Genomic DNA, 19,479 nt, shown 5'->3' on the forward strand with positions numbered 1-19,479 from the left:
TTCCCATGGTAGGCAGTGAAGTCAGTTGGTGTTAATATTTGATTACTTTTGAGACTGTGAAATGACTGTTGCCCCTTGAAATACAGTTTCTTTATCTCATAGTACAGCAGCATCTGGCTATTGGGGAGAAAAGGACCATTTACACATGAAGCAATTGTCAGCATTGGATTTCCTCCTAGGGCCTGTGACCTTCCTCACTGGATTTTAGCCAGATTCCCAGTGCAGTCTCTTATTTTATTTCCTGTAGTCCTGACCTCAGCTTGAACTAAAAAACCTTCTGTTATCCACTAATTGTATTGCATATTTTCTCTAATTTTTATTATATAGAAATTTCTTTTGTCAGTTAATTTCCTATCACATACTAGGTATTATCTTTATTTTTTTCATTTATAATATAATAATATATTTACAGAGAAAGATTATGGTAGAATGACATCATTATCTCGCTTTGTTTTTTTTTTTGTTTGTTTGTTTGTTTTGTTTTTTTTTGTTTTTGTTTTTGTTTTTTCTGCCAGGGACTTTCCAAAGCTCCTAGAGTTTAATTTAATCTATGTTATCTAAATCTCCTACTGTTTACATTTTTAGACCAATGGCTTTTGCACATGATCTGTCCGAAAGGACATGGATATTCACCCCCTCTTCGTTCTCTATTCCATCCCTTGTTATTCCTGATTTCATCCTATCCTTGTGAATCACGTATATTCTGAAGCAGGTTTGGATGAGCAGCCATGATTTCATATATTCATAATTCCATGTGCCTGGTCCGTAACAGTGTGGGATTCCATAACTCCACTTCCTCCATCTTTTACAGCCTTCCCTTCCCTGTCTCCTGGATATTTACTCAGCACTCTCTGAATTGGCAGTTTCCCTTTACTATCCATGATTGGCTGACTTAGGCGGAAAGCATCCCCATGCTATGGTGTAGACGAACGTACATTGTCACATATTTTGATGTTTCAGCACAAGGGGTCAGCATCTAGAGAGAACCATTGAAGACTCCTTACAACCAGCATCCTACAGAGCAAGTTTGTAATCTCCACAAACATATTTCAGATCCTCTTAGACACTGAGCGTTCTTCTGACTTCTCAGATTATTCTTTAGGAATATATAAAACCCAGTGGTATTTTCTAGTATTTTTCTAGAGCTTATTAAGTTCATTATCAGATTGGAGTATTCTCTTGGGATGTTTGTAGTTCTTGAGTTAAAGAAATATGTTTTTTGTAGTTTGGGAAAACGTGCCTTCCTCGTATCCTCATTTGAACACAGAATATGTTCTAAGTCTTACTTGCTCTATGTTAGCCCTTCTGCACTGTGGTAAGTTAGTGTGGAGGCTTTGCACAAGCTTGTCTCTCTTCTGAAAACAGTAGAACGATGACAGCACTCTTCAATTTTCATACAGTTAAGTTTAGGATTTGGTTATTATCTTTGTTAGACTTTCTCTTCAAACATTCCTTAGAAGTGTCTTAGTGATCCACTGTGATATGTTGCTTCAGGCTTTTCGAAGACATGTTAACATGGTTGTGATACTACTGTTAGTGACTGTATGTAGTTTCTGCCTTGAGTCCTTTGGTTTGTTCTTGTTGAAGCAGTCATTCATCTCTGGTATGAAATCAAGTGGAGTTCACTCTTTGCATCCATTAGAGATAAACTTTTCAATGTGCACTGGTGGACCTGGACTTCTATTATTTTCTTTTTGATTATTTTTATGGTTATTGCTTTTGAATACAGATTTGATAAGAGTATATCATGTCTTTTTTCTGTATTCTGCTCAGTTCTCTGTGAAAAATTGTTGTGAGATTTTCTAAAGAAATTTGGGAACTCAGTTTTGGATACTTTAGTCCTCATAGAATCTTAGAAGAAGCACTGAGGGCCTGGGTGTCAGCACTTGCTTATTGCCTCGCCTAGTGTTATATCATTGAAAGTTTACTTGTTCACCTGTTCCCAGAAAATCCTTATTTTCCTCATTAATTCTCATTATTTCGTACGACTTTCTCAAGTACTTTATCATCTGCTAGTTCCCAGTGTCAATCTAAACTACTGAGGCAGGGGCATCGCAAGAGAACATTCATTTACCTAATAAATGCCAAAATAAATAGCTGAGAGAAAAATATAAAGTCAAAGTCATAAACAAATAGGGCTGAATATTTGCTGATGCCGTGGTCTTGACTTTCTGTAGTTATAGTTTCTAAACATTTAGAGTCAATTTTTAAGTTTTATTTATGCATAAACTTATGTATGTATATGTATGTGTGTGCATATATGTGCATGTACATGTATTGGTATGCCAGGAAACCCATATCAGGCATTCTTTCATGTGAACTTATAACAGTTATTGCCAGAGAGGAAATCCATAACACCAAGGCTAGAAGAATCTCACTATATTCATATTTAGTATGGGTTTGGAACTTGATATATGTCTGGAAAAACTACCAAGATGCAGATATATACATGTTCAGGAAAGTATTATAACAGTGATAGTATTTTAGCAGATTTGATATTACGAGGGAATCTATACTCGTGTATTAATATTACACCTAGCAGCTGTAAGTGACTTTCTACCATTCTTCTTCTTGATTTTGTTCTCACATTGCCTAGAAGTTTTGTTCTCAACCCTTGAGTTGTGATGTCTTTTTGGTCAGTTGACACTTCCTCAGGGTTTGTAAAAGCCGACCATCATAAAACACATATTTTTTTATATTCTTGGGAAGTTATACACCACTCCTGTTATCAATCTGTGTGTGGGTCTGAAACATATAGATGTGCCAACTTACCAGTTCCTGGAACTGTAATAAGAGTATACCACACCATTAAAAATGTGGAGTACAACTGGCTTACAGTAAATTCCATTTAAAGACATTAAATCTATAATTGTAATATTATACATATTAATGCATTCATGTGGATGTTAAGGGGTTAAGGTGAAAGCATCCGTATCTGCATGCCAGTTAGAAATCAAGGCCATGTTGATAGGAGACTTTAGTTAGAAATACGATAAGCTGTAAACCTCCTTAGATGATGATGAAAATTGCTGTAACTAATTCTTTTGACAACATATTATTTTTCAAATAACATGATAATTGGCACATAGAGTCATTGTACTCCAAGACAACAGGACAGACATGGAAAGTCAATACACCGTATCTACCTTGTAGAATGAAGTGGAATCTCGTCAAAGGGTCAGATAATGTATTCTCGTTTGATGGCCAATGAGTCACCATTCAATTCCAGGCATCATGCATGGTAGCCACTAGTCATTTGTCTTTTCTCTATGTCCAGGGAGAGAAGTTCACAGTAATAACCCTGAATAATTATGTTTAACAGAAGGTAATCATGAGCTCTGTTTAAATTCCTGGTGCCTGCTGACAGATTATACTCATAATCCTTACCACGCTAAATATTTGATTCCATGCTTTCATATCTACAGAAGTGTTGACAAGTTTCCTCATATTCTTTTATTAATGTCCTTTTTTTTGTGGTTTAGCATACTCCATAATCAAGCTTTATTAATTTAATCTTTGTACTGCGCAGACCCTGCTTTGAAATTTAGAAGACTGCCAATCTTTGAATCTGGGAGAAGAACATCAAAAAGAATGAGTGTGAGGCTTGTAAAAACTCAACAGGTCAGTGTGCTGTTCCCTTTTGTTTGAAAAAAAATCTCTTTGTCTTCAAAGCATTCAATAGTTTTATTAACTATAATTAGTAAAGTTATCTCAAGGGCTTTTTAAAAAAGCATTCATTTATTAATTATATGTAAGTACTCTGTAACTGTCTTGGGACACACCAGAAGAGGGCATCGGATCTCATTCAAGATGGTTGAGAGCCCTCCTGTGGTTGCTGTTATTTGAATTCAGGACCTCTGGAAAAGGAGTCAGTGCTTTTAACCACTGAGCCATCTCTGCAGCCTAAGGCTTATTTTCTATGATCTTCATTTTCTTGTGATATGATGAAAATGTAAGGTTTAGGTCTCTCACATATATAACACCATTATATTTTCACTGGACTTTCCACTGTGTGGACATACAACTTTCAAGGACTGAAGACTTGCAAGTCTCAAAGAGGATCTGTTGTAAATGATGCTCAAAATCTTTATGGATGGCCAATTTATTTTTTGTCATTAGCTTTGTTAATTTATTTAATTTATAAAATATTAGTATAACGTACAAAATTTGTTACATAACAACATATGATGAATACACATTCTTTTTCTTTTTTCTTTTCAAAGAAGGACTGAGGCCTTCCTCTTTTTTGAGCTTCATAAAATCTGTGAGTTGTTTCTTGAGTATTCATAGCTTTCTGGGGCTAGTATCCAATTATCAGTGTATTTTTTTTTATTATGTCTGTTCTTTTCTGACTGGGTTACCTCACTCAGGATAAGTATATTATCATGTTATCGGTAAATAGTGATAGTTTGACTTCTTCCTTTCCAATTTGTCTTTCTTTGACTTTCTTTTGTTGTGTAATTGCTCTGGCCAGGACTTCCAGTACTATATTGATTAGGTAGCAAAAGAGTAGGCAGCCTTGTCTGGTCCCTGATAGTAGTGGTATTGCTTCAAGTTTCTTATTGTTTAGTTTGATGTTGGCTACTGGTTTGCTGTATATTGCTTTTACTATGTCTAGTATGAGCCTTAGATTGCTGCTCTTTCCAAGACTTTTAAAATGAAGGTGCTGAATTTTGTCAAATGCTTTTACAGCGTCTAATTTGATGATCATGATTTTTTCCTTGATATTTTTATATGTTGAATTATGTTGATGTATTTATGTATGTTGAACCGTCCATGCATCCCAGGGTTGAATCCTAATTGATAATGGTGAATGATTGTTTTGATGTATTCTTGGATTTGGTTTGCAAGAATTTTAGGGAGTATTTGTGCATCAATGTTCATGAGTGAGATTGGTTAAACTTCTCATTTTTAGGGTCTTTGTGTGGTTTTGGGAATGAGAGTAATTGTGGCTTTGAAGAATGAGGCAGGTATTATTTTCTCTGTTTCTATTTTCTGGAATAGTTTGGAGAGTATTGGTATTCAGTCTTCTATGAAGTCTGATAGAATTCTACACTGAACCCTTCTGGTGCTGCCCTTTTTTTATTTGGGAGGATGTTTCTATTTCTTTAGCTGTTGTGGCATAGTTTAGATGGTTTATCCCATCCTGATTTAATGTTGGTATCTGGAATCTGTCTAATAATTTGTCCATTTCCTCCATTTTTCAGTTTTGTTGAATATAGGCTTTTGTAGTGGAATCTGATGATTTCTTGAATTTCCTCACTTTCTGTTTTTATTTCTCCCCGTTCATTTCTGATTTTGTTATTTTGGATACTCTCTTTGTGCCCTTTAGTTATTCTGGCTAAGGGTTTATGGATCTTGTTGATTTTCTCCAAGAACCAATTTCCGTTTTTGTTGATTTTTTTTTTAATGGCTCTTTTGGTTTTTACTTGGTTTATTTTTACTCTGTGTTTGATTATTTTCTGCAGTCTATTCCTCTTGTGAATATGTAATTCTTTTTGTTCTAGATCTTTCAGCCATGCTATCAAGTACTAATGTATGCTCTCTCCACTTTCATTTTGGAGGCACTCAGAACTCTGAGTATTCCTCTTAGTACTGCTTTCATTTCATTAAATTTGGGTATGTTGGGTTTGGGTATGTTGTACTTTCATTTTCATTAAATTCTAAAAAGGTTTTGATTTCTTTCTTTATTTCTATTTTAATAACTTTTGGTTGAAAGTCAATTTTCTTTGATATTAGAATGGCTACACCAGATTGTTTTGTGGTATTTTTGGCTTGGAAAGTTTTCTTTCCCATTTTGTTTTCTTCTTGTCTTTAGAAGAAAGAGCGATTCATCTGCTTTTTCCTTTTTTCTAAAATGTTGTACATTGGAAAGAAAACTGAAGGATTGTGTCCATGTTTTTGTCATTGTTGTTGTTATTCTTTAGAATATTGTTTTATAATTTAGTATGTAAGTGTTCATTTGCAGGTTTTTCTGTACACTGTACATTATGCTCCTAGCTTCCTGAGTTGAGCACCAAACCCTTGAGATTGAAGTCACAGCAAATGTCTTAAACTAATTTTTCCCTGCCCCAGGTTGATATATCTGATTCCAGTTTCTAATAAAAATACTATATACCCTGAATAGTATAATTCTTGAAAAACAGAAAAATTGTGTATAATACTTATTTGTTCACATGACCATCTCATCCTCAAATCTTTTCGTATAAAAAAGGAAAGATAATAAAGCTAAAATTAAAACATTGAAATTTTCAGTTATGTCAATATCATGAGGAATAATAAATTTTATATTTATGAAGAAATGGCAAAATTATCATACAATTAATAAGAGATTTAATCAAAAAACTGATTTTGCTTCATTGAAATGTATAATCATATGCCCTTCATTTAAAATACATATCTAAGGATTCTTTTGTGAATGATTATGTTACTTATAAAATTTTTGTTTTATGTATGTATGTATTGCTGGTGCCAGCTTTTATAGAACCTTAAATAATTTAATTCTCTTTAATAGTGACTTTTTTTTTACTTCTTTGGTGTGAATATATTGAAATAACATAATTTTTCTACATATTTGTGTTTATATGTTACTTGGAATGTTTAATGTATGTTCTGACATTGCACTCTTTTTCTATTTTAAGAAAAACTCTAACATTTGGTCCATCTATTAATTTTACAATTGATATTTTACTTCTTTTTTGGAAAGGATCTACCATTTTCCTAGACCCCAGAATGTCAAATACATACGATATAATAATGTCTTATGAGGCCCAGCTGATTACATGGTTGAGGTATTAACCATATATGACTGAGTTAGACAATGTAGAATTGATGGCATATTTTTTCCTGATCAAAACTTGATCATCTATGATGTGACACTAGGATTCTGTTTGATATCAAATCATACTACTACATACAGGTACATTACTGTATTCAGAAATCAAACGTGCATGTTACATTTTATAAAGGATTACAGCTTTTGAGATGATTATACCATTCATTCTCATAGATGTAAGTAGAAGGTGATAATTATGATTTTAGTAAGTGTATTTTGTTAGAGTTAGTGTCTTTTGCTGTATAATGAATGTTGGTAGCATTTCTCTGAAATTATGCATAGGTGATGTTTATTCCTGCTGCTAAAAAGTGTTCACCTAAGAGTGTTAAATTTTAAAGAACTCGGTATAACAATCCATTGTATAGAACCATGAGGTTGTAGGCAAATAAATTTCATAATAGCATACTTTTAAAGATATTACACAATCCAAAGTATGGAAAAAAAGAAAAAAAAATCAAATATAGTTATGGTGGCAAATTTTCATTTGCTGGTAATATCTCAGAAATTCATAGAAAATTTGTAATAGTGAGAGCCTTGATAAATGAGAGCATTATAATAATTCATTCTATAGATTGTCTATAGAAGACAGCAATACATAACTTTAGACACTTATCCATGTAACTCTGAGAAATTATTTGTCTTTCTATATTTTCCTATCCTAATAGATATTACAAAGTATATACTATTCTTTGGCACATTTTATAAATATACAAAAGCAATTTTGTACAGTAACCAACAGGTAGTTTTTCCATCACAGGGTTCCTTAACCTTCAAGGATGTGGCTGTGGACTTCACACAAGAGGAATGGGAATGTCTCAGTTCTGCTCAGAGGACATTGTACATGGATGTGATGGCAGAGATTTACAACAATCTACTGTTTGTAGGTAAGAATGCACTTCTTGTGGAATTCCTGAGTCTTTCATTGAATTTTTCTACATTGTGTTTATATAAACTTCTGGACACATAATAGTTGGGTCACGTTAATTTTAATATATCATTAAACTTTTTACTTACGACTTTTTATAATTCAAAAGATTTTAAGTGGATATAGATCTGTTGTTTTTGAAAAGTTTAATTTTGCTTATTTATTTAAATTTTAATACATGGTCACTGATTTTAGTACTGGTAAAGCATGTAGTTTATCTTCAGCTTTTTGAATGCTGAAATAAGCAAATGCATAGGATTCATTTATGATTATGAATTTCTAGCTGATCCTAGCAATTCAGTGCCACTGTGGAACAACATGTAATAAAAAAAGTAGAGATATCTTATTCTGAGATCTACTTTGTGTATGTTCAATACTGATTCATCACTTATTTTCATAATTTGTGCAATGTACAGTTTTGAAGGTACTATTATAATGTATATTATTTCTTTCAGTTGATGGGGATCAAAGTTAAGGTTTTCCTGAGGATCCATATAATAAATATAAAAAAGTAAAGCTGCTTTTGAGAACATAAAGTTTTAAGAATGTGTAGTTTACCTGAACGTTGTGCAAACATCCATTATTGAATCTCTTTTTCCTCAGTGCACTAATCTGTCATTTTTAATTACACTTTTTTTTCAGAACATTATCTTGTATCTGGAAAATATGGGAAGGTCTTAGATAAATTTTGTGATCATGTGAATATCCAAGAACAGTTTTCTAAATGGGATGAAATTAGCAAAATGACATTAGAATCCACCCAAAGAACACCTTATAAAACCAATCACCAAGATGCCTCTCTGCATTGCTCAAACCTGAAAACACATAAAACTGGGAAAACCAGAGAAGTTTGTAAATATAAAGACTGTATAAAGATTTCAAATGAATGCACAACCACTAGTGTAAATTCAAGAGTCCACTTAGAAAACAAAAAACTCAGAAATACAGAATTTGATAACAGTTTTTTCTCTAATGATGAATTTATTCTGAAAGAATACAGTAATGGTGAAAAACTTTACAAATGCTATGAATGTGAGATATATTTTAACAAAATGTGGAATCTTCCTGTGCATCAAAGATTTTATCCAAAACAGAAACTTTCCAAAGGCAGTGAATGTGACAAATGCTTTGGCCAACAATCTCATTTTAATACTCATCACATAATTCATACAGGAGAGAAACCTTTCAAATGCAATGAATGTAAAAAATGCTTTAGCTATCAATCCCATCTTAGTATTCATAAGAGAATTCATACGGGAGAGAAACCTTACAAATGTAGTGATTGTAACAAATCCTTTGCTGATAAAAGCTATCTGAGAATTCATCAGAGAATTCATACAGGAGAGAAACCTTACAAATGCAGTGAATGTGACAAATGCTTTGTCAAAAAATCCCATCTTAATATTCATCAGAAAATTTATACAGGAGAGAAACCTTTCAAATGCAATGAATGTAAAAAATGCTTTAGCCAGCAATACCATCTTAGTGTTCATCAGAGAAGTCATACAGGAGAGAAACCTTACAAATGCAGTGAATGTGACAAATGCTTTGTCAGAAAATACCATCTTAATATTCATCAGAGAATTCATATAGGAGAGAAACTATACAAATGCAGTGATTGTAACAAATCTTTTGTTAATAAAAGCTATCTGAGAATTCATCAGAGAATTCATACAGGAAAGAAACCTTACAAATGCAGTGAATGTGACAAATGCTTTGTCAAAAAATCTAATCTTAATATTCATCAGAGAATTCATATAGGAGAGAAACATTACAAATGCAGTGATTGTAACAAATCCTTTGTTGATAAAAGCTGTCTGAGAATTCATCAGAGAATTCATACAGGAGAGAAACCTTTCAAATGCAATGAATGTAAAAAATGCTTTAGCCGGCAATACAATCTTAGTGTTCATCAGAGAATTCATACAGGAGAGAAACCCTACAAATGCAGTGATTGTAACAAATCCTTTGCTGATAAAAGCTATCTGAGATTTCATCAGAGAATCCATACAGGAGAGAAACCTTACAAATGCAGTGAATGTGACAAATGCTTTGTCAATAAATCCCATCTTAATATTCATCAGAGAATTCATACAGGAGAGAAACCTTTCAAATGCAATGAATGTAAAAAATGCTTTAGCCAGCAATACCATCTTAGTGTTCATCAGAGAATTCATACAGGAGAGAAACCTTACAAATGCAGTGATTGTAACAAATCCTTTGCTGATAAAAGCTGTCTGAGAATTCATCAGAGAATTCATACAGGAGAGAAACCTTTCAAATGCAATGAATGTAAAAAATGCTTTAGCCGGCAATACCATCTTAGTGTTCATCAGAGAATTCATACAGGAGAGAAACCTTACAAATGCAGTGATTGTAACAAATCCTTTGCTGATAAAAGCTGTCTGAGAATTCATCAGAGAATTCATACAGGAGAGAAACCTTACAAATGCAGTGAATGTGACAAATGCTTTGTCACAAAATCTAAACTTAATATTCATCAGAGGATTCATACAGGAAAGAAACCTTACAAATGCAGTGAATGTGACAAATGTTTTCGTCGACCATCCCATCTTAGTATTCATCGGAAAATTCATACAGGAGATTAACCTTACAAATGCAGTGATTGTAACAAATCCTTTGCTGGTAAAAGCTTTCTGAGAATTCATCAGAGAATTTATATAGGAGAGAAACCTTACAATTGCAGTGAATGTGACAAATGCTTTATCAAAAAATCCCATTTTAATATTCATTAGAGAATTCATACAGGAAAGAAACCTTACAAATGCAGTGATTGTAACAAATCTTTTGCTGATAAAAGCTGAGAATTAATCATAGAATTCATACAGGAGAGAAACCATACAAATGCACTGAATGTGACAAATGCTTTGTCAAACCATCACATCTAAATATTCCTCATAGAATTCATACAGGAACGAAACCTTACAAATGCAGTGAATGTGGCAAATGCTTTGGTCAACAATCCCATAATACTACTGATCAGAGAATTCATAATGGAGAAAAATCCTAGAAATATTCTGAATATGAAAATTGTTTTGCCTACAAAAGGTGTCTGAAAATTAACCAGAGAATCCATCCATACTGGAGGGAAACTTTACAAATTCAGTTTATGTGGCATATTCTTTCAACAACAATCCCATCTTAATATTCATCAGAGAATTCATACAGGAGAGAGACCTTACAAATGCAGTGATTATAACAAATGTTTTCCTGACAAATCTTTCTGAGAATTCATTAGAGAATTCATACAGGATAGAAACTTTACAAATGCAGTAGATGTGGCAAATGCATTGGCAATCAAGCCTATCTTAATATTCATCAGAGATTTCATATAGGAGAGAAACCCTACAAATGCAGTGCATGTAAAAATTTTTTGCTTACAAATGCTGTCTCAATTGTTCATTAGAGAATTCATATAGTAGAGAAACTTCACAGTTGTAGCGAATGTCACTAGTGTTTTGTAGATGAAAGGTGCCTGACAACTCATCATGGAATTTATACAGGAGAACAACATTACAAATGTAATGAATGTGAAAAATCATTTACCCACAAATATAGTCTATTTGTTCATTAGAGAATTCATACAAGAGAGAAACCTTACAAATGCAGTGATGGTAAAAAATATTTTTCAGACAAAGCTGTCTCAGAGTTCATCAGAAAATTCATAGAGGAGAGAAACCTAACAAATGCCGTTAATAAGGCAAATGCTTTTTCTAACCATGCCATCTTTGCAATCGTGACAGAATTCATATAGAAGAAAAATCTTACAAATGTAGTGAATGTGAACAACGGTTTTCTCAAAAAGGTAATCTGATAAACATTATAGAATTCATACATGTGATGATTCTTTTAAATGCCATACATGACACATGGGTTTCCTACAATGTCAGTCCGATTGGTTACACACAATAAGGTAACATAAATTAAGTGAGTGAGGCAATATTTACCAATTAATATCTTCTTAAAATTCGTTTGAGCATATTACCAAGATAGAAAACTTTTAAATGTATTAAAGGTGTGAATTCTTTTCATTTGGATTATAAAACAACTTTTCAAAACCTTCTTTCAGTGTTCAAATCTTAGAGAAAGTCAATTATTAATGCTGGCAGAAATGCTGAAAATGTGACAGTATAGGAACATTTTCTATAACTTGTACTTCTTTACTCTCAGATATTCCAAGATTAACATAAGTGGGAAGCCAGAAGAATATATTGTTTATGTAACACTTTCATGGCAACAGAAATTACAATTTCAAATGGAAACACAGCTCAACATATGTAATACAACTGACCACATTACGTAGAATTCCAATAATTCAGACAAATTATACTTTAAATAGTGTATTTCACTCAATGAGCCACCAGGACTTCATTTATTTATATGTCTCCAGATATAATGTCTCCTTGTATAATCCAGAAGCCATATTTATTTTCACATGCTGGTTTCCTGTTTTAGGATACAATTGAGTCACATGTGCTGTGGTGAGCAACTTCTCCATTGTCCTGTAAATAAAAATGACTGATCCAACAAGAAAAACTTTATTGTTTTAAATTTGCATTAAGGATACTAATATGAATATATGTTCAACCTCTCAGAGAATGTCTCTTATCAAACATATGCTGATGTCATGAATATTTTCTTCAAAGCGGTAGCATAAACTTTTTAGTAATAATTTGAAATGGTTGGGTAACAACCTCTTGGACCAGAAATGTTCCTGTCATAGGCATTCATAAGAGTATAGGAAAACATATAATACTGCTGGTATCAGAACTCAGAATACATTCATTCATCTCCAGGTTCAGTCTTCCCACATTATATTAATTTGGGTTGTATGTCAGTGTTTAGCTTCACAAAAGTTATACACACTGTATTAGAGATGATATATGTTACCTAAATTGGGAAGATTTTGTTCAGGTTCCAGGCGTAGTAAAACATCAATCTTTGAACACACATTGAGAGACCTATTGATCCATTTGCATATGTAGTGTCTGGCATTAATTTGAGAAGAGGCTTTGTTCCAGGGAGGGCATGTTTTCCCAATGTAGAGAATGCCAAGGAAATGATGCGAAGATGGTGATTAGGAGGGAGTGAGCTTTTGTGAAGAAAAATGTAGGGTGAGGGAGCATGGGAGAGGGGGTGTTGAAAGTATAACATTTCAAGTGTAAATACAGATTATGTAATAAAAATTAGATTGAAAGTCTGGAAACAGAAAACTTGTTGAGGATTTCAGATCCTCAGCAATTGGTCTGCTTTCTCTCTTACTTGATACAAAGGAGAATGAGAGAAAAGTCTACATGAAAATAAATGAAAACATGACATCATTTCAGAGATATCCATTCAGACTGTGCCGTTTTTTGGAATGGCTCTTAAGTCATTAATACCCATTAATTAAACAAAAATGAAATAACTTTCAGACAATGATACCCATTCAAACGTATTACAGATCATTATGATATCCTGCCCTGTTGTGCCTTAATTTTCCATTTCACCACAAGGAACAAGTTAGGTCTCCATTCTTAAATCATTTATAGAATGCTAAAATTGTACACAAATCAGAATTTAGATTCTGAAGAAAAACTGAACAACTCATTGTTAAGATTTTTTTTAAAACAACTTTATTTTACTAAACAAAGATAAATGTACAGATTTTAAACATTTTTGCTTAAAATTATACATTTTTTGTCAGAACTTTTTTCATATTTTAACATAATTTTTACATAAAACTATATGAATATATTTTTTAGTCAGTACTTGATATTTTTCAAGGTTTGATTGTATGCCTTGAAAACTTAATAGTTACAATGAGCTAAAGTACATGTAAAACTAAATGTAACATGGAAATAGTTAAAGTTTTCTTGTTTTGTAAATTTTCTTTGTTTTGTTTTGTTTTCTTTATTTCTTGGACTTCATACAGTCTGTGAATTGTTTCTGGGGGAGTGCAAGCCTCTGGGGTTAGCATCCCAATATCAGTGACTGCATATTATGTCTGTTCTTTTGTGACTGGGTTATCTCACTCAGGATGATATTCTCTAGATGCAGCCATTTTCTTAAGAATTTGGTTAAGTCATTGTTTCTGGTGGCTGAGTAGTATTCCATTGTGTATATGTACCACAATTTTTATATCCATTCATCTTCTGAAGGACATCTGGGTTCCTTCCAGCTTCTGGCTATTATAAATAGAGCCGCTATGAACATTGTGGTGCATATATCTTTTTTGTGTATTAAAGTGTCTCTGGGGTATATGCCCAGAAGTGGAATAGCTATATATAATAGTGGTAGTACTATATCCAATTTTCTGAGGTATCGCCAGACAGATTTCCAGAATATTAGCTTGCAAACCCACCAACAGTGGAGAAGTGTTCCTCTTTCTTTGCAGCCTCGCCAGCATCTGCTGCCTCTGAGTTTTGGATCTTAGCCAATCTGACTAAGATCCAAAGTGTGAGGTAGAATCTCAGGGTTGTTTTGATTTGCATTTTCCTGATGGCTAAGGATGTCGAGCACTTTCTCAGATGTTTCTTGGCCATTCGGTGTTCCTCAACTGAGAACGTTTTGTTTAGCTCTGTACCCCATTTTTTAATAGGGTTATTTGATTCTCTGGTGTCTAGCTTTTTGAGTTCCTTGTACAACTTGGATATTAGGCCTCTATCTGATGTGGTGTTGGTAAAGATCTTTTCCCATTCTGTTGGTTGCCGTTTTGTTTTCTTGACGATGTCCTTAGCCTTACAGAAACTTTGCAAAGATATTCTCTTAATTTTAATGTTTTGAGTGAGTTCATACAAATGTCATAAACCTGTAATCTTTAAATAAAGATGTTTTGTGTACTATAAGAGGCATATATCTTGCAAAGTTTATAAATTTTCACATCCTGGGTATACATTGTGGAGCTATAGAAAAAAATGGAAAAAAACATTTACTCCAAGTTAAAGCATTATGTTAGAATATTTATACAAAATTCAGAAAGCTTTATTAAATCAGGAATCATGTTGATGGTGATAAAATAGATCCTGGTAGACACACTCTTGGAATTATGTAAAGAAAGTGTACAGAAATTGAGGAAGATGCAAGTCATGGTCTCAGGGAAATTAACCATATCATGTTAGACAACTATGGAAACTGAGGCTTGCTGGATCTGGAATATTTAGTGTTTTTGGAAGAGCATTGTAAGATGCACAGTAAGAGCCATGCCACAGAAGCTTGATTGACAGTCCTCAAAGAACCTCCAGTGGCTACATTTTGAGGACTTCACGAGTATTAAGGCAGTGCTTTGAAGGGAACGGAAACTTCATTTCAGCTTCAGGACAACTGAGGGAGCGGTCTATGGAAAGGAAACATTTGGAGTAGGTTGGGATTATCATTCCTAGATTGAAACTGGTGTTTTACTGGAAAACTCTGAAGAGTGACTGAGAGCCTCAGGAAGAGAGTGGGATCAGAATTCCCTCCTTGTCAGAAGGAGTCTGAGAGCATCATGGTGTAGAACTAGGAGTTGAGGACACTGCCTTGGGTATCACTGCAATGGAAAAATTCCCTTCATCTGCAGTTGTTGCCAATTTAGGACTGCGGAAAATTTTCAGTCACCAGAGCAGTGTCAGGAACTGTAACCAAGAAGATGTGGGAACTTCTAAGGGGAATGAAATGCTGGCCTAGTGGTAATATAACTTGAACAAGACCACCTACTCTGCTGCTCATAAATTGATGAGTCTTTAACTGTGACTTTCATCCTTTTTTCTAAATCATCTCCTTATTTCCAAAAGAGTTACATAATTTCATGAGGTCCCATTTATCAATTCTTGGTCTCAGAGCATATGCCATTTGTATTCTGTTCAGAATTTCCCCCCTGTGCCTATGTGTTCTAAGCTCTTCCCTACTTTCTTTTCTAATAATTTCAGTGTATCTGGTTTTATCTGGAGGTCTTTGATCCGCATGCACTTGAGCTTTGTACAAGGAGATAAGAAAAGATCAGTTTGCATTCTTAGGCATGCTGACTGCCAGTTGAATTAACACCATTTGTTGAAGAGGCTGTCCTTTTCCCATTGTTTCTTTTTAGCTACTTTGTCAAAGATCTAGTGACTGAAGGTGTGTGGATTCATTCCTGGATCTTCAATTCTGTTCCATTGATCTACCTGCCAATCTCTGTAACAATGCTATCCAGTTTTTAATCACAATTTTTCTTGTAACATAGCTTGAGATCAGGGATGGTGATTCCCCCAGAAGTGTTTTTATTCTTGAGAATACATTTGCTATTCTAAGTTTTTGTTATTCCAGATGAATTTGCAAATTGCTTTTTCCAACTCTATGAAGAATTGATTGGTATATTGATAGGGATTGCGTTGAATATGTAGATTACTTTTGCCAGAAAGGCCATTTTTACAAAGTTGATCCTGCCAATTCATGAGCATGGGAGATCTTTCCATCTTCTGAGATCTTCTTCAATTTCCTTCTTCAAAGTCTTGAAGTTTTTGTCATTCAGATCCTTCACTTGCTTCCTTAGTGTCACCCCAAGTTATTTATATTCTTTGTGACTATTGTGAAGGGTGTTGATTCCCTAATTTTTTCTCAGCCTGTTTATCCATTGCATACAGGAAAGTGGTTGATTTGTTTGAGTTAATTTTATAGCCAGCCACTTTGCTGAAGTTGTTTTTTAGCTGTAAACGTTCTCTTGTCAAATTTTTAGGGTCACTTAAGTATACTATCATGTCATCTTCAAATAGTGATGTTTTGACCTCTTCCTTTCCAATGTGAGTCCCTTTTGATTCTTTTGTTGTCTGATTGCTCTAGCCAGGACTTCCAGTACTATATTGAATAGGTAGGGGTACGGTGATCAGCCTTGTCTAGTTCCTGATTTTAATGAGATTGGGATTGCTTGAAGTTTCTGTCCATTTAGGTTGATGTTTGCTACTGGTTTGCTGTATATCATTTTTACTATGTTAAGGTATGGGCCTTGGATTCCTGTCTTTCCAAGACTTTTATCAGGAAGGGGTGTTGAATTTTGTTGAATGCTTTCTCAGCCGCTGATTACCATTTCCCTCTGATCTTCACACCTGGTCTCCTAAAAGACACTTACAGGATCTTTGATTGTTAACTTGCTTGTTCCCTGTCTTAGAACTGATGTTAACTTTCTGCATGTAATTAAAGTGGTTTATAAGAGGACTAATAAACAAGGCCTTGCTTTAGCCTCGAGGTTTGAACCTCAAAGCTGGCTGAAGTCATGTTGCAACTTTTACTAACCATGTCTCCTTTTCTTTCAATCCTTGCTCTGGTCTTGGAGGACCCCCATTGATTGTCTGAGCTGGTTTCTGACAATAGAGAATTCTTTCTTTAACCTTTTTTTTTTTTTTAAAGATCATGTTTTTCTTTTATGGAATTCCAAAGCCTCTTGCTTACTTCCTTTCAGTTGATTATTTCTTGCCATCTACTCATCTTGGGTATATCTGCTTCCTTTTGTTCTAGAGCTTTCAGCTGTGCTGTCAAGTTGCTGATGTAGGCTCTCTCCAATTTCTGTTTGGAAGCACTCAGAGCTATGAGTTTTCCTCTCAGTATTGCTTTCATTGCATCCCATAGGTTTGGGTATGTTGTGTTTTCGCTTTCATTGAATTCTCAAAAATTCATAATTTCTTTCTTTATTTCTTCTTTGACCCTCTTATCATTTAATAGAGCGTTGTTTAGTTTCCATGTGTATGTGGTCTTTTTGTTGTCTTTATTGTTGTTAAAGACCAGTCTTAGAACATGGTGATCTGAAAGGATGCATGGGAGTATTTCAATGTTCTTGCTCTATTAAGGCTCGTTTTGTGACCAATTATGTGGTCAGTTTTTGAGAAGGTGCCATGAGGTTCTGAGAAGAAGGTGTATTTTTTTTTTTTTTTTTTTTTAGGATCATATGTTCTGTAGATATCTATTAATTCCAGTTGATTTATAACCTCTGCTAGTTTTACAGCATCCTTGTTCAGTTTTTGTTTCCCTGATCTGTCCATTGGTGAGAGTGGGGTATTGAGGTCTCCCACTATTATTGTGTGGGGCGCAATGTATTTTTTGAGCTTTAGTAGGGTTTCTTTTGTGGGTGCTTTTGTATTTGGAGCATATATGTTAAGGATTGGGAGTTCCTCCTGACAGATTTCCCCTGTAATGAGTAAGAACTGTCATTCCTTATCTTTTTTGATAACTTTTGGTTGAAAATCTACTTTTTTCGATATTAGAATGGCTACTCCAGCTTGCTTCTTAGGGCCATTTGCTTGGGAGGTTTTTTCCCAACCTTTTATTCTGAGATAGTGTCTGTCTTTGTCTCTGAGATGAGTTTCCTGTATGCAGCAAAATGCTGGATTTTGTTTATGTATCCATTCTGATATCCTATGTCTTTTTATGGGGCGTTGAGTCCATTTATGTTAATAGATATCAAGGAATAGTGGTTGCTGTTTCCTGCTATTATTGCTTTAGTAGGTTGAATTGTGCCTGTGTGTCTTTCTTCTTTTGGTTTTCTTTCTTATAAGTTTTCTTGTTTTTACTATGAGGTGGTTCCCATCATGGTATTGAGTTTTCCACCTATAATTTGTTGTAATGCTGGGTTTGTGGTCATATATTGTGTGAATTTAGTTTTGTCTTAGAATATATTTGTCTCGCCACCTATGGTGATTGATAGTTTTGCTGGGTATAGCAGCTTGGGCTGGCAACTGTGCTCTCTTAGGATCTGCATGATGTCTGTCCAGGCTCTTCTAGCTTTCATAATCTCTGTTGAGAAATCGGGTGTGATTCTGATTGCTCTGCCTTTATATGTTACATGACCTTTTCTCCTTACTGCTTTTAGTATTCTTTCTTTGCTTTGGACACTTGGTGTTTCGACTATTATATGTTGTTAGGAATTTTTTTTCTGGTCCAACCTATTTGGAGTTCTGTAGGCTTCTTTTATGCTCGTGGTCATCTCATTCTTAAGGGTAGGGAAGTTTTCTTCCAGGATTTTGTTGAAGATATTTACTGTACCTCTTAGTTGATATTCTTCCCCCGCTTCTATTTCTATTATCCTTAGGTTTGGTCTTCTCATTGTGTCCCGGATCTCCTGCACATTTTGGGTTAGGAGCTTTTTTGGTTTTTGCATCTTCTCTGACTGTTTTGTCTATGTTTTCAATGTGTTGTCTGCCCCTGAGATTCTCTCTTCCATCTCTTGTAGTCTGTTGGAGATGTTTGCATCTGTGACTCCTGATTTCTTTTTTAGGATTTCTACCTCTAGGATTGTCTCTTTTAGTCTTTTCATTATTGTGTCCATTTCCATTTTAAATTCCTTCTTCCATTCCTTCATTTTTTTGATTATGTTTTCTTCTAGTTCTTTGAGTTCTTTGAGTGCTTTTCTTGTTTCCTTTTTAAAAGCTTCTAATTCTTTATGCTTTTCCTCCCGTTCTTGTTTAAGGATCTCTATCATCATCTTGAGGTAGAATTTTGTGTCTGAGTCTTCTTTTTCAGGAGTGTTTGGCATTCCACTGTTTGTTGTGATGGGAGAGCTGGGTTCTAGTGTTGCCAGGTTGTCTTGGTTTCCCTGGGGTATGTTTTTTCGCTTTCCTCTTGCCATCTTGTTGTCAGTGATTGGTTCTCGTCTTTCCCTTGTACCTGTCCTGTGTTCCTGGCTCTCCACTGTTACTGGTGGTGGATGTTCTGAGTGCCTGTTGTGCACCCCGGAAGCTGTCGGCTGGGAACAGAGAGCCTGAATCCCTGGGTT

Source organism: Micromys minutus (assembly GCF_963924665.1).
Source record: "Micromys minutus genome assembly, chromosome: 9".
Lineage (NCBI taxonomy): Eukaryota > Metazoa > Chordata > Mammalia > Rodentia > Muridae > Micromys > Micromys minutus.